We start from the raw sequence: 16275 nt of genomic DNA on the forward strand, positions 1-16275 counted from the left end.
GGTGATGGTGGCTATACAGCCCATATGGTCGCCTGGCTGATGTAGCTGAATGACAGAACAGTGACTGTCCAGCTGATCAAATTTGGTCTGACCACAATGAAGCAACAACCTTATTATCTTTGGTGTGCCAACCCCCGAGACTCATATAGCTGGCGGTCACTGCTTCATTGTGATACGCAAGCCCCTTCACCGCGGCAAGGTAATGATCACGAAGGGGGATGGGCACATGTACATGCCTTTTATTTTGTTGTTGCAGCCGCCCGCAGTGCAGCCAGAAAAATTAGACAGGCATGTAGGCGACCCAGAAAAATTATTATAGCGGCCGCTGCTAGCAGCGGCTTAAAAAATTCAGGAATCCGCCTGGAGTCCTGGACCCTGTTGGTGGTGGCAGAGAAGGCAGTCAAGCGGCCGGCGGGCAGAGGTGCTGTGTGTGGAGCTACTTAGTCTTGGGGCAGGCAGCCACTCGCACGGCGTGCAGGCAGAGATGCTGTGTGTGGGGACTGACTTAGTCTTTGGGTGGGCAGTAGCCCTCCGGGATCCATGCCTCATTCATTTTGATAAAGGTAAGGTACTGAACACTTTTGTGACTTAGGCGACTTCTCTTCTCAGTGACAATGCCTCCAGCTGCACTGAAGGTCCTTTCTGACAGGACGCTTGCGGCAGGGCAAGACAGAAGTTGGATGGCAAATTGGGACAGCTCTGGCCACAGGTCAAGCCTGCGCACCCAGTAGTCCAAGGGTTCATCATCGCTGCTCACAGTGTCTACATCCACACTTAAGGCCAGGTAGTCGGCTACCTGCCGGTCCAGGCGTTGGTGGAGGGTGGATCCCGAAGGGTTACAGCAAGGCGTTGGACTAAAGAATGTCTGCATGTCCGACATCACCATGAGATTGCTGGAGCGTCCTGTCCTTGCCTACGTGGACATGGGAGGAGGATTACTGGCAGTGGTACCTTTATTGAGTTGTGCTGTGACATCACCCTTAAATGCATTGTAAAGCATAGTTGCCAGCTTGTTCTGCACATGCTGCATCTTTTCCGCCTTCAGGAGAGTTGGTAACAGGTCTGCCACTTTGAGCCTGTACCGAGGGTCTAGTAGCATGGCCACCCAGTACAGCTCTTTCCCTTGAGTTTTTTTTATACGGGGGTCCCTCAACAGGCTGGACAGCATGAGAGACGCCATCTGCAAAAAGTCGGATCCAGACGTACTATCCATCTCCTCTTGCTCTTCCTGAGTGACGTTACGTAAGTCCTCTTCCTCCCCCCAGCCACGAACAATACCACGGGAACGTGGAGCAGCACAAGCCCCCTGTGACGGCTGCTGCAGTTGTTCTTCTGCCGCCGCCTCTTCCTCCTCCACAGAAACACCTTCCTCATCATCCGAGTCTGACTCCTCTTCTTCCCCACACGATTCCTCCTCCTCCCCACTCCGTGCTGCCGCAGGTGTTGAGGAAACATCTGGTTCGGATGAAAATTGCTCCCACGACTCTTCCTGCCGCAAATATCCACCACTCTATGCACGGCACACTCCAGGTAGTAAGCGTAGGGGATCAAGTCGCTGATGGTGCCTTCAGTGCGACTCACCAGGTTGATCACCTCCTGAAATGGCCGCATGAGCCTGCATGCATTTCGCATCAGTGTCCAGTTGTTGGGCCACAACATCCCCATCTCCCCAGATTGTGTTCTTCTACTGTAATTGTACAGGTACTGGGTGACGGCTTGCTCCTGTTCTAGCAGGCAAGAGAACATGAGCAGGGTCGAATTACAGCAAGTCAGGCTCTTGCATATCAAGCGTCTCACCGGCAAGTTGTTTCTCCGCTGAATGTCCGCAAAGCATGCCATGGCCGTGTAAGACCACCTGAAATGCCCACACAACTTCCTGGCCTGCTTCAGGACGCCCTCTAAGCCTGGGTACTTTGACACAAATCTTTGAATGACCAGATTCAACACATGTGCCATGCAGGGTACATGTGTCAGCTTTCCCAAATTCAAAGCGGAAAGGAGATTGCTGCCATTGTCACACACCACGTTGCCGATCTCCAGCTGGTGCGGGGTCGGCCAGTGCTCCACCTATTTAAGAGCAGCCAGGAGAGCTGGTCCAGTGTGACTCTCCGCTTTAAGGCAAGACATGTCTAAGATGGCATGACACCGTCGTACCTGGCATGCAGCATAGGCTCTGGGGAGATGGGGCTGTGTAGTGGAAGAGGAGATGGCAGCACCACTAGAGTTGAACTGCCACTCAGCCAAGGAGAAGGAGGACGACGACAGCAAAGAGGGTGTAGCAGGATGAATAGGAGGAGAAGGAGAGGAGGTGGCAAGAGGCCTGCCTGCAAGCCGTGGAGGTGTCACTAGTTGGTCTGCTGCGCAGCCACATACTCCCTGCTTGCCATCGTTCACCAGGTTAACCCAATGGGCTGTGTAAGTAATGTAGCGACCCTGACCATGCTTGGCAGACCAGGCATCAGTGGTCAGATGGACCCTTGATCCAACGCTGTTCGCCAGAGATGACACCACTTGCCTCTCAACTTCACGGTACAGTTTGGGTATCACCTTTCTACAAAAATAAGTGCGGCCTGGTATCTTCACTGCGGTGTCCCAATGGCCACAAATTTATGGAAAGCCTCAGAGTCCACCAGCTTGTATGGTAATAGCTGGCGAGCTAATAGTTCCGCCACGCCAGCCGTCAGATGGCGGGCAAGAAGGTGACTGGCAGAAATTGGCTTCTTCCGCTCAAAGATTTCATTCACGGACACCTGGCTGCTGTGGGCAGAGGAGCAGGAACCGCTCAAGGGCAGAGGCGGAGTGGAGGAGGATGGCTATGAAGGTGCAAGGGAGAAAGCGGCTGAAGATGCTGCACCTGAAGGAGGAAGAGGAGAAGGAGGGTGGCTTTTCTTTTGTGTGGTTTTTCTCAGGTGTTCTTCCCATTGCTGTTTGTGCCTTTTCTCCAGGTTCCTTCGTAAGGCACTTGTCCCTATGTGAGTGTTGGCCTTTCCACAGCTCAATTTTTGGAGACAGAGAGAAAAGATGGCTTTACTCCGATCTGAGGCAGACACACTAAACAATTTCCACACTGCTGAGCCCCCCTGGGGTGATGGCACTATGGTGGCGATACATGGCGCCGGATACTGCCACCAGCTGTTTCTGAGGACGAGCTCCCCCTTCTTCTTTCAGGACTCATCTCCTCCTACTCCTCTCTGACTCCCCCTCCGAACTGTCTCCCTGTTCATCTCTTCTATTGGGAACATACGTGGCATCTAATCGTCATCATAATCATCCTGACCAGCTTCGCTTTCCTCAGACACCTCCAAAAATGCACCAACAGCAGCTACTTCATCATCATCATCCTCCTCCATTACGTCCATATTGTCGCCTAACTCACACATACGAGGTGGTGTAACTTGCTTAGCGACTTCATATTGTTGTAGCAGTAGTGGCTGTGAATCAGTGATTTCACCACCAAATAACTCCTGCGAAGTGTCAGATGCAGCGGATGTGGTGCTTGTAGTAGCGCTGGTGGCTGCGGAAGATGAGGTGTTCTGTGTTAAATAGTCAACCACGTCCTGACAATTTTGGGAGGTGATGGGACATGCCTTCTTCTGAGCACTGTACTTTGGGCCAGGGCCGCACAAAATCACATCAACACGACCACGCACACACCTGCCAGGGGGCCTTCCTCTAGGTCTGCCGCTACCTCTTCCGCGACCTGGTTTGTCTGTTTTGTCCATATCGGGGGGGGAGGGGGGTGTCCCAACAGCTAGGTAGGTATATGCAGTAATGGGTATTACAATGTGCAGCTGCCTATCACACACACAGGTACAGTAGTCACTGAATGTGCTGGGCCTGGGCTGGCAGTGGCACTGCACACAGTATGAATTACAAAAGCTGTCGCCGCAACACAAGTGCAGTAATAATGGGTATTACACCCATTATTACACCATGTGCAGCTGATACAGTTAGTCACTGAATGTGCTGGGCCTGGCTGGCAGTGACACTGCACACAGTTCACAGTGCACACGTTAGGTTACATTGTAACGCAGCACGTTTAAACAAAGTGCTGCATGCTGTGCGTTATACTGGGTTAAACAGCGTTAGACTGTGTGCACATGCTCAGTAATGTTGGAGGAGGAGGTCTCCCCTCCTCCTCCGCAGCCAGCCACATGGCTAATTAATATTCACTGCACTGTGGTGACTCATGGTGGAACTGTAGTGTTGTCCGGATCATGAACGAATCGTTCATTTGATCCGGATTTTTTTTGTGAGTCGAATCATCCGGATCATCACAATGAAAGTTTCGGTTCACAGTGGATGTCTGTCTGGAAGAAACAGGAACATACATAATGTACAGTGCAGGGAAAGTCCTGTCCTGCTAGTCATTTCCCCAGTCTGCATTCCTAGTAAAATGATTCAAATGATTCGGTTCAAAGATCCGGATCTTTTCAATGATCCGATTCAAATGATCTGAATCTTAAAAAGATCCGGACTTCCTATCACTAACTTGGAGCGGCTGCTTTGAGAGCTGCATAACGCAGCTCAATCTGACGTCCAACTTCAACACCACCATGCGTTGCATTAGGGGCACGTTATGCGACCTTAACGTCCCCTAAAACGCAACGTCTTGGTGTGAAAGTAGCCTGAAGGCATGTAAGTGAAAGCTTCTCTCATGTAGGACCCTTGTCAGATTATAGCGTAACCCTCACTGATAAGGAATTACAGCCATAAAACTCTTTCCTAGCAGAGAAGAGCTTCTGAGGTCAGGAGATAGATAAAAAGGTCAACTATTCCTATGTTTTAGCACTGGGACACTTAATAGATTGTCATTGAACAGAGTCAAGAAAAACATTAAGGGCCTATTTCCACTACACGCAGATTGGATGCAGAATGAATGCAGAAAAACTGACTCCAATGAATGCCTATGGGAAAATCTGCATCAAAAAAATCGTGTTTAGTGGAAACAGGCCCATAGGCATCCATTGGAGTCAGTTCTTCTGCATCTATTCTGCATCCAATCTGCGTGTAATAGAAACAGGCCCTAAGGCTTTGTTCACATCTAAAATCGCAATTGCTGAGGCCAGCGCTTTGCGATTTTGTGAGTGATTTTTGTTTCCCCGATCCCAGCACTTACCTGTGCACTTCGATATTGTATAAAGCATTTTTCGAAGCACTTTTGCAGAGCGGTTCTGTTTGTTCACTTCCTGATGTCAGTCAAGAAGTTAACTCTTTCACCCGGAAATGAATAAATACAGTGTGTTTATTCATGAAAGTGCAAACACAATTGATGCATAAAGCGATTTTGTGAGCGTTTTGCGCTTTTCCTATACCTTCCATTATAGCAAAATCACCCCAAAAATGGTGCAGGCAGCGCTTTGGTCAGTGGAAAGCAGACAAAACGAGCAGATATGAACAGTTCCATAAGGAATCATTGCACAATCGCTTTTATGGTGATTTTGAAATCGCTGGTGCTGAAAAAATAACTAAACGCCCTAGGTGTGAACAAGCCCTGAATCTACTTTGTAAATGTTTAGAGGGGTTATCTGTATGGTTTTTAAAAACTAGACTAATGCAACTGCGCCTTCATGGCTGCACACGTCCTAGTTCATGCGCAGTACAAATGTTTTCATATTACGCCTGCGCATTATGCTCCCGGAGACGCGAACAGGAGCGAGGCCACGCGTGGCAGCGCACGCACAGTTGTATTCATCTAGTTAGATGAATAATTGGACCGTGACCGGCGGCGAGGAACTGAGGATCGTAGGAGGACGGCGCGGGACAGGACAGCTGCAGTGGGCCGGTAGAAGCCCAAGGTAAGTGTCACTTATTGTTTTTAAAAACAATCCACAGAACCCCTTTAAACATAAAATAAAACCATGGAATATCTTAACCTCCTTGCTGTTCTGATTCTTTACAGATTTTAGGGTCTAAAAAGAGGTGCAATTTTTTCTACTCTTTCAGACCCTAAAACCTGAAAAAAATCATTCTGGCAGGGAGATCTGCAGCAGAATAAAAGATTTACCTTCCTGGGCTCCAGCACTGCAGTTTTCACTTTGACCACAAGATGGCGGTAATATACATATAAACGAACGTCTCTGTATTTCTCTAATACAGAGAAGTTCATTTTAAATATTAGCCCCGCCCGCCCCCGATGACATCACGCCGCCTCCGCTGCTCCGATTGCCCGCCGTGTCCCCGGAAGAATAGCGGGGACATGGGGATCCCGGCGGCCAGAGAAAGACCCCACACTGCCGGGGAGAGAGGCTGGAGTCCCGTTGCGCAGCGCGATCGCGCGCGGGACTCAAAAGCTGAAGGTAAAGCGCTGCACTGCCTACCCCGACCTGAGCTCGGGATCACCGCTAACAGCTTCTTTTTTCTACCCCGAGCTCAGGTCGGGAAAACCGGCAAGGAGGTTAAAACAAATAGTTTATCTCAGTTTATTATAACTGAAAGGACAACTGATGAGCAAGGTCATGTCCATGTGTCACTATGGTTCACATGGACACAGTTTGAGGCCTGGTGCACACCAAAAACCGCTAGCAGATCCGCAAAACGCTAGCGGTTTTTGAAACACTTTTTCTTATTTTTATGAAGCGTTTCACCTAGCGTTTTGCGGTTTTGGGTAGCGTTTTTTGTGTAGTAGATTTCATATATTGTTACAGTAAAGCTGTTACTGAACAGCTTCTGTAACAAAAACGCCTGCAAAACCGCTCTGAACTGGCGTTTTTCAGAGCGGTTTGCGTTTTTACTATACTTTACATTGGAGGCAGAAACGCTTCCGTAATCAAAAAAATGCCTCAGCCCGGGAGTATGCGTTTCAGCAATACGACTCCCGCTCTGGTGTGAACCACCCCATTGAAATACATTACCCTAGCGTATCCACAGCCGCAAGCTGTTGTAAAAACGCAAGAAAACCCGCTCGGTGTGCACCAGCCCTAACAGTGTGCTGGCCAGGAAGCTGTTATGGGGTAATGGCCATTTTTAAAATGGAGGTCGGAGAATTCCATTGATCACAGTGGACAAACAGTACGCAGGAGAAGAAAAAGGGATTAATGAGTAGACTATACGGAGGTATATATGATGTGTGTATGTTTATTTTGACTTTTAATTTTCAGTTTAGGTTTGATTTAAGTAGTGATGAGCATAATGACCTAATTACGATTACGTGAAATTTCACGTAATTCGCAAAATTGCGATTATGGCCATAATCTAAATTTTGCGAATTTCCCGAAATTACGTGAAATTTTGTGTTTATGGGGAATTTCGTAATTACGATCTTTTTCATAATTACAATGTTTACGTAACACAAAAAAAAAATCAGAATTTCGTGTTTAACACGCAAATTCGACCTTTCTCAAAATTGTGTTCCACTCCAGAGGCTCCTGTCCTGATACATTTAAAGTGACAGCACTTGCAGGTACCTTTGCATTATCAGATATTGCAAGGCCCAAAACCAAGAGTTTCAGCATGCATGACCACTAAGTGCATCTTGACAAAGAGCACCTGTCTTAGAAGAGGCTGCAAGTAAAGTCTCCTGATACAGTTAAAGCAACAGCATGTGCAGGGACTTTTGCATTATCAGATATTGCAAGGCCCAAAACAAAGTGTCTCCGCATGACTGCTAAGTGCACCATGACAAAGAGCACCTGTCTTAGGCCTAGTGCACACCAAGTGGATTTGGGAGCATTTTCAAAAATGCTACCGCTTCAGAAAACACTTGGCTAATGTATCTCAATGGGATGGTGCACACCAGCGGTTTGAGGGTTTTAGCAAACTGCCACGGCTCCTGCAGCATTTAGCAAACTGCCACGGCTCCTGCAGCATTTTTGCGGTTTGCAGAAGTGTTCCTGCCTCAATGTAAAGTAAAGGAAAAGCTCAAACCGCTCTGAAAAACGCTAGATCAGAGCGGTTTTCCAGGCGTTTTTGTTACAGTAGCTGTTCAGTAACAGCTTTACTGTAACAATACATGACATCTGCTACACAAAAACGTTCCAAAAAACGCTAGGCTTGTTTAGAAAACCTCTCTAAACATGCCTAGGAATCCAGGGCTGTGGAGTCGGTCCAAAAATCCACCGACTCCGACTCCTCAGTTTAGGATTCCACCGACTCCGACTCCTCGACTCCGACTCCTCTAATTTGCATATTACAATTTTGTTGATTAAAAGTATGTAACATGAAATTCGTCTCTTAACTGCCAAAGCTTAGGAATTTTACAAGACAACTGAAGTGAGAGGGATATGTAGATTACTATATTTATTCCCTTTAGACTAAAACTAGTCCTTGGTAAGAGTACTTGTAAAAGGTACAAACCGGAACAAAGAACATCTATCAGGCCCTAGACAATGTAAGTGTGGGTACATGTAAGAGTGATGTGCAGGTACTCTGCAGGGGAATAAGGAGATTGTAAACAGACAACACCTCTGTGTTCAATGTGCATAGCATTCTCAGTGGATTCCCTGCAGCTCTGTGGGGAGTTCATATGTAGAGTATAGTACTACTGTGTAACAAAGTAAACCAGAGACAGATGAAATTAAAGTTTTATACATACCTGGGGCTTCCTCCAGCTGCCTTCAGGATAATCAGTCCCTCGTTGTCCTCCTCCACCACCTGGATCTTCTGCTATGAGTCCAGGTACTTGAGCCAGTCGGGCGTAGTGCGCATGCACACACTCCGCCGCCAGGAGCATACTACACCTGTGCAGCACTATTGCGCAGGTGCAGAATGTTCCTGGCTGTGGGAGAGGCATGCGGCCGGACAGCGCTGACTGGCTGGATTACCAGGACTCATAGCAGAAGATCCGGGTGGTGGAGGACAGCGAGGGACTGATTAGCCTGAAGGGGGCTGGAGGAAGCCCCAGGTATGTATAAAACTTTACTTTTCATCCGTCTCAGGTACCCTTTAATTTGTGGTCACCAAACCAAATTTTAACAACATATCAAATTATTTGATTTCATGAGCAAAGGGAGTGCATACATTTGCATAAATCAGCATCAATGCAGAATTATTTCCATCTCATTGACCATCTCTATTAGGGACACGGCTACACATCAGGCTTTATTCTTACAGCATAGATGTTATTTCGTATATATGTTACGGCCAGAACCCGAAGTTTGGCCACTTCTAGTTCTGGCCGGCCACTTCGGGTTCTGGCCGGCCAATTCGCGAAGTGCCCGCTGCGCTGCGGCCAATGTTAGAAATGGATCGTTTACTCTGATATGAATGTATCTTCTGGCCGCAGCGCAGCGGCCAAACGTATTAATTTGTTGCAATTAAGCCGGCGGCAATGTAACGATTCAAGCCGCCGGCTTTTTCATCTGCCTCTCTCTCCTCCCCCCCCCCCCCCCTCTCTCTCTCTCTCTTTCTTATGGGCAGCCGGGCGGGGACACGCGTGTCCCTCCGGAGTCGTTCGTCGCGGCAGGGAAGCCTGCCGTTCTTGCAGAGCGGGTGCTGGCAGAAGCAATGTCTGCAGCCTCCCCGCTCTGCTGCCCCTGCTGCGACGAACGACTCTGGGGGACGGCTGGCCATAAGAGGAGAGAGAGAGAGATGAGGCAGATGAAAAAGCCGGCGGCTTGAATCGTTACATTGCCGCCGGCTTAATTGCAACAAATTAATACGTTTGGCCGCTGCGCTGCGGCCAGAAGATACATTCATATCAGAGTAAACGATCCGTTTCTAACATTGGCCGCAGCGCAGCGGGCACTTCGCGAATTGGCCGGCCAGGACCCGAAGTGGCCGGCCAGAACTAGAAGTGGCCAAACTTCGGGTTCTGGCCGTAACATATATAAGAGATTCCTGTGTACACATCATATATACTGTACAGTCACAATCAGATATGTATATCTGACCTTAAAAATACGGGGACTGCTTTATTGAAGCAGCACAAAACTAATTTTGATTGGTTTATTTCATTTTTGTGGACTGAACACAGCTATTACTGTATATATACTGTATATATATATATATATATATATATATATATACACATTATTTTTAATGACTATTATCTGAGAAATAGAACATTTTATCATATTTTCTATTTTAATTACAGTTACAAATTCATTAGGAGTCGGAGTCGGTGCATTTTTTCCCGACTCCAGGCACCCAAAATTGCCCGACTCCACCTCCACGACTCCGACTCCACAGCCCTGTAGGAATCTCTCTTATAATCTGCTTCAAAAACCTCTTGCGTTAGCAGATCTGTAGAGGTTTTTGGTGTGCACTGGGCCTTAGCAGTGGCTGCAGATAGAGCCTCCTGATACATTTAAAGCGACAGCATGTGAAGGGGCCTTTTTATTATCAGTAATTGCAATCAATGAGTGACTTTCCTGAGTTTAGTCATTGCCTAAATGTGCATAATTACTATTAGAAACAAAATTACGTTCATTTTCGTAACTAAAATAACTGTGTTTCTATAGAAAACATCTAATTACAAAATGTTGCGTTAAACACGAATTTGCGACACATGAAATTACATAACCAAAATTTCACTTACGGAATTCCGAATTACGGTTTGTATGGCAATCATGAAATTACGAATTCATGTCGTAGCAGCAAAATTTGCGTCTGTAATTAAGGAAACACGAAATTTCAAAAATTTCGGCTCAACACTAGCTTTAACCACTTGCCGACCGCCTTAAGCCGATGGGCGGCGGCAAGGGCTGGGCCCAAACGACCGCAATACGCCCATCGGCGGGGGCGGCTGCGGGAGTGGCTATGCGGCGATCGCGTCATTCGTGACGTGATCAGCCGCCGGGGACTGGCTCCGCCCACCGTTCGCTGTAACCCGCCGGCCGTTCGGAAGCGCCGGCGGGTTACTAGCACCCGGATCGCCGCTGCACGTATGTATAATAGGCTTTGTAATGTATACAAAGCCTATTATACTGGCTGCCTCCTGCCCTGGTGGTCCCAGTGTCCGAGGGACCACCAGGGCAGGCTGCAGCCACCCTAGTCTGCACCCAAGCACACTGATTTCCCCCCCCCCGCCCCCTGATCGCCCACAGCACCCCTCAGACCCCCCCCTGCCCACCCCCCAGACCACTGTTTGCACCCAGTCACCCCCCTAATCACCCATCAATCACTCCCTGTCACTATCTGTCAACGCTATTTTTTTTTTAGTCCCTAATCTGCCCCCTACTCCCTCCTGATCACCCCCCCACCCCTCAGATTCTCCCCAGACCCCCCCCCCCCCGTGTACTGTATGCATCTATCCCCCCTGATCACCTGTCAATCACCTGTCAATCACCCATCAATCACCCGTCAATCACCCCCTGTCACTGCGACCCATCAATCAGCCCCTAACCTGCCCCTTGCGGGCAATCTGATCACCCACCCACACCAATAGATCGCCCGCAGATCCGACATCCGATCACCTCCCAAGTGCAGTGTTTACATCTCTTCTCTCCTCTTAACACCCACTAATTACCCATCAATCACCCATCAATCACCCCCTATCACCACCTGTCACTGTTACCCATCAGATTAGACCCTAATCTGCCCCTTGCGGGCACCCAATCACCCGCCCACACGCTCAGATTGCCCTCAGACCCCCCCTTATCAATTCGCCAGTGCAATATTTACATCTGTTATTCCCTGTAATAACCCACTGATCACCTGTCAATCACCCATCAATCACCCCCTGTCACTGCCACCCATCAATCACCCCCTGTCACTGCCACCCATCAATCAGCCCCTAACATGCCCCTTGCGGGCAATCTGATCACCCACCCACACCAATAGATCGCCCGCAGATCCGACATCAGATCACCTCCCAAGTGCAGTGTTTACATCTCTTCTCTCCTCTTAACACCCACTAATTACCCATCAATCACCCATCAATCACCCCCTATCACCACCTGTCACTGTTACCCATCAGATTAGACCCTAATCTGCCCCGTGCGGGCACCCAATCACCCGCCCACATGCTCAGATTGCCCTCAGACCCCCCCTTATCAATTCGCCAGTGCAATATTTACATCTGTTATTCCCTGTAATAACCCACTGATCACCTGTCAATCACCTATCAATCACCCCCTGTCACTGCCACCCATCAATCACCCCCTGTCACTGCCACCCATCAATCAGCCCCTAACCTGCCCCTTGTGGGCAATCTGATCACCCACCCACACCAATAGATCGCCCGCAGATCCGACATCAGATCACCTCCCAACTAAGTGCAGTGTTTACATCTCTTCTCTCCTCTAAACACCCACTAATTACCCATCAATCACCCCCTATCACCACCTGTCACTGTTACCCATCAGATTAGACCCTAATCTGCCCCTTGCGGGCACCCAATCACCTGCCCACACCTCAGAACGCCCTCAGACCCCAGCCCTGATCACCTCGCTAGTGCATTGCTTGCATCTATTTCCCCCCTCTAATCACACCTTGAGACACCCATCAATCACCTCCTGTCACCCCCTAGCACACCTACCCATCAGATCAGGCCCTAATTTGCCCCATGTGGGCTCCTGATCACTCGGCCAAACCCTCAGATCCCCCTCAGACCCCCTTCCGATCACCTCCCCAGTGCATTGATTGCATCTATTTTCCCCTCTAACCGCCCCCTGAGACACCCATCAATCACCTCCTGTCACCCCCCTAGCACTCCTATCCATCAGATCAGGCCCCAAACATCCTGTCATCTAAGAGGCCACCCTGCTTATGACCGGTTCCACAAAATTTGCCCCCTCATAGACCACCTGTCATCAAAATTTGCAGATGCTTATACCCCTGAACAGTCATTTTGAGAAATTTGGTTTCCAGACTACTCACAGTTTTGGGCCCGTAAAATGCCAGGGCAGTATAGGAACCCCACAAGTGACCCCATTTTAGAAAGAAGACACCCCAAGGTATTCTGTTAGGTGTATGATGAGTTCATAGAAGATTTTATTTTTTGTCAAAAGTTAACGGAAATTGGATTTTTATTGTTTTTTTCACAAAGTGTCATTTTTCACTAACTTGTGACAAAAAATAAAATCTTCTATGAACTCACCATACCCCTAACGGAATACCTTGGGGTGTCTTCTTTTTAAAATGGGGTCACTTGTGGGGTTCCTATACTGCCCTGGCATTTTAGGGGCCCTAAACCGTGAGGAGTAGTCTAGAAAACAAATGCCTCAAAATGACCTGTGAATAGGACGTTGGGCCCCTTAGCGCACCTAGGCTGCAAAAAAGTGTCACACATGTGGTATCGCCATACTCAGGAGAAGTAGTATAATGTGTTTTGTGGTGTATTTTTACACATACCCATGCTGGGTGGGAGAAATCTCTCTGTAAATGGACAATTGTGTGTAAAAAAAATCAAAAATATGTCATTTACAGAGATATTTCTCCCACCCAGCATGGTTATATGTAAAAATACACCACAAAACACATTATACTACTTCTTCTGAGTACGGCGATACCACATGTGTGACACTTTTTTGCAGCCTAACTGTGCTAAGGGGCCCAAAGTCCAGTGAGTACCTTTAGGATTTCACAGGTCATTTTGAGACATTTGGGTTCAAGACTACTCCTCACGGTTTAGGGCCCCTAAAATGCCAGGGCAGTATAGGAACCCCACAAGTGACCCCATTTTAGAAAGAAGACACCCCAAGGTATTTTGTTAGGTGTATAATGAGTTCATAGAAGATTTTATTTTTTGTCACAAGTTAGCGGAAATTGATATGTATTGTTTTTTTTTCACAAAGTGTCATTTTCCGCTAACTTGTGACAAAAAAAAAATCTTCTATGAACTCACCATACTCCTAACAGAATACCTTGGGGTGTCTTCTGTCTAAAATGGGGTCACCTGTGGGGTTCCTATACTGCCCTGGCATTTTAGGGGCCCTAAACCGTGAGCAGTAGTCTAGAATCCAAATGCCTCAAAATGACCTGTGAATAGGACGTTAGGCCCCTTAGCGCACCTAGGTTGCAAAAAAGTGTCATACATGTGGTATCGCCGTACTCAGAAGAAGTAGTATATTGTGTTTTGGGGTGTATTTTTACACATACCCATGCTGGGTGGGAGAAATCTCTCTGTAAATGGACAATTGTGTGTAAAAAAAATCAAACAATTGTCATTTACAGAGATATTTCTCCCACCCAGCATGGGTATGTGTAAAAATACACCCCAAAACACATTATACTACTTCTCCTGAGTACGGCGGTACCACATGTGTGGCACTTTTTTGCACCCTAAGTGCGCTAAGGGGCCCAAAGTCCAATGAGTACCTTTAGGATTTCACAGGTCATTTTGCGACATTTGGTTTCAAGACTACTCCTCACGGTTTAGGGCCCCTAAAATGCCAGGGCAGTATAGGAACCCCACAAATGACCCCATTTTAGAAAGAAGACACCCCAAGGTATTCCGTTAGGAGTATGGTGAGTTCATAGAAGATTTTATTTTTTGTCACAAGTTAGCGGAAAATGACACTTTGTGAAAAAAAACAATTAAAATCAATTTCCGCTAACTTGTGACAAAAAAAAAATCTTCTATGAACTCACCATCCTCCTAACGGAATACCAAAGTTAGGGCCCCTAAAATGCCAGGACAGTATAGGAACCCCACAAATTACCCCATTTTAGAAAGAAGACACTTCAAGGTATTCAGAGAGGAGCATAGTGAGTCCGTGGCAGATTTAATTTTTTTTTGTCGCAAGTTAGAAGAAATGGAAACTTTTATTTATTTATTTTTTTTTCACAAAGTGTCATTTTCCGCTAACTTGTGACAAAAAATAAAATCTTCTATGAACTCACCATGCCTCTCACTGAATACTTTGGGATGTCTTCTTTCCAAAATGGGGTCATTTGGGGGGGTATTTGTACTATCCTGGAATTTTAGCCCCTCATGAAACCTGACAGGTGCGCAGAAAAGTCAGAGATGCTTGAAAATGGGAAAATTCACTTTTGGCACCATAGTTTGTAAACGCTATAACTTTTACCCAATCCAATAAATATACACTCAATGGTTTTTTTTTTTATCAAAGACATGTAGCAGAATAACTTTCGCGCTCAAATGTATAGGAAATTTTACTTTATTTGAAAAATGTCAGCACAGCAAGGTAAAAAAGTCATTTTTTTGCCAAAATTCATGTCTTTTTTGATGAATATAATAAAAACTAAAACTCGCAGCAGCAATCAAATAGCAGCAAAAGAAAGCTGTATTAGTGACAAGAAAAGGAGGTAAAATTCCTTTAGGTGGTAGGTTGTATGACCGAGCAATAAACCGTGAAAGCTGCAGTGGTCTTAATGGAGAAAAAGGCTCTGGTCCTTAAGGGGCGAAAAGACTGTGGTCCTTAAGTGGTTAAGATTAGTGGACACCTGTAATGGCTGCAACCTGTAGTGATCGGATGCGACTGCTAGGGTGACATTTCTGGGACACAACACTGTACAGACAGATCCTGTGCTGTTACCTAGCAGTGCGACCGCGATTGAATCCCTACAGACGCAAAGGCTGGCAACAATGGTACGCCGCATTCCCAACTAGAGATGAAATATGGCATGTAGGGTATCCTATATACCCAAAATAGACATATAAATATATTTATAGGTGTTTTAGAACTGTGGCGCTTGTCATGTGAAATTTACGAAGGGTGAAATATGAAAAAATGTGTATTTTCTGCATTTACGATTATTTTGTTTTTACTATAAATTTAAATATATCTTAAAACAAATATTACCCAAAGAAAGCCTAGATTGTCATGGAAAAAATAAATACAAAGTTATTGCTGTATCATAGCAACACAGCTGAAATGCCACAATGATCAGGAATCTGAGGGCCCTTTCACACCCAGGCGGTGAGGTGCAGTATTTTTACCGCACCCCACCGCCGTGCAATGAAAGTCTATGGAGACTTTCATACTGCAACGTTACGGTGTGACGTGACGGAAGTGGCGTTTCACCGCAACCCCTACGCAGGTCCAAAGTTACGTTAATGCTGCAGCGATGCGGCAATCTGTGTCGGCCGAAAGTCATGTTAGTTTATGGCGATGTGTACATTTTTTTTAAATCACCATTGCGACATCCTGGCGCGCATGCGTGGAAGCATATTTTAACAATACGCTTCCGTGCACTTCTGAATACCTGAAATAGGAAGTGACAGCAAGTACGCATCACGTGCGTGTCACTTCCTGCTTGGCCGGCGGCCAGACAGGGAACACCGCCCGATAGCGCAGTGTTCCCTTTAAGCCTGTTTTGACAGCGCAATGCCGTGCGTCGGGCGCAACGCACCGTATCAATGACGCTGATTTCTGGTGTGAAACCAGAAGGTGTTAGGGCCCGTTTCCACCATCGCGAATTCGCATGCGT

The 16275-nt window shown here is 47.1% G+C and overlaps 1 protein-coding gene across 1 annotated transcript in view; it reads right to left on the bottom strand.

Moving 5' to 3' along the window:
* Positions 1-16275, bottom strand: part of LOC137528235 (tetratricopeptide repeat protein 16-like) — a 74444-nt gene that overhangs the window by 7021 nt on the left and 51148 nt on the right. The gene's annotated exons all lie outside the window — the stretch shown is intronic.

Source organism: Hyperolius riggenbachi, chromosome 8 (genome assembly GCF_040937935.1).
Source record: "Hyperolius riggenbachi isolate aHypRig1 chromosome 8, aHypRig1.pri, whole genome shotgun sequence".
NCBI classification, from domain to species: Eukaryota; Metazoa; Chordata; class Amphibia; order Anura; family Hyperoliidae; genus Hyperolius; species Hyperolius riggenbachi.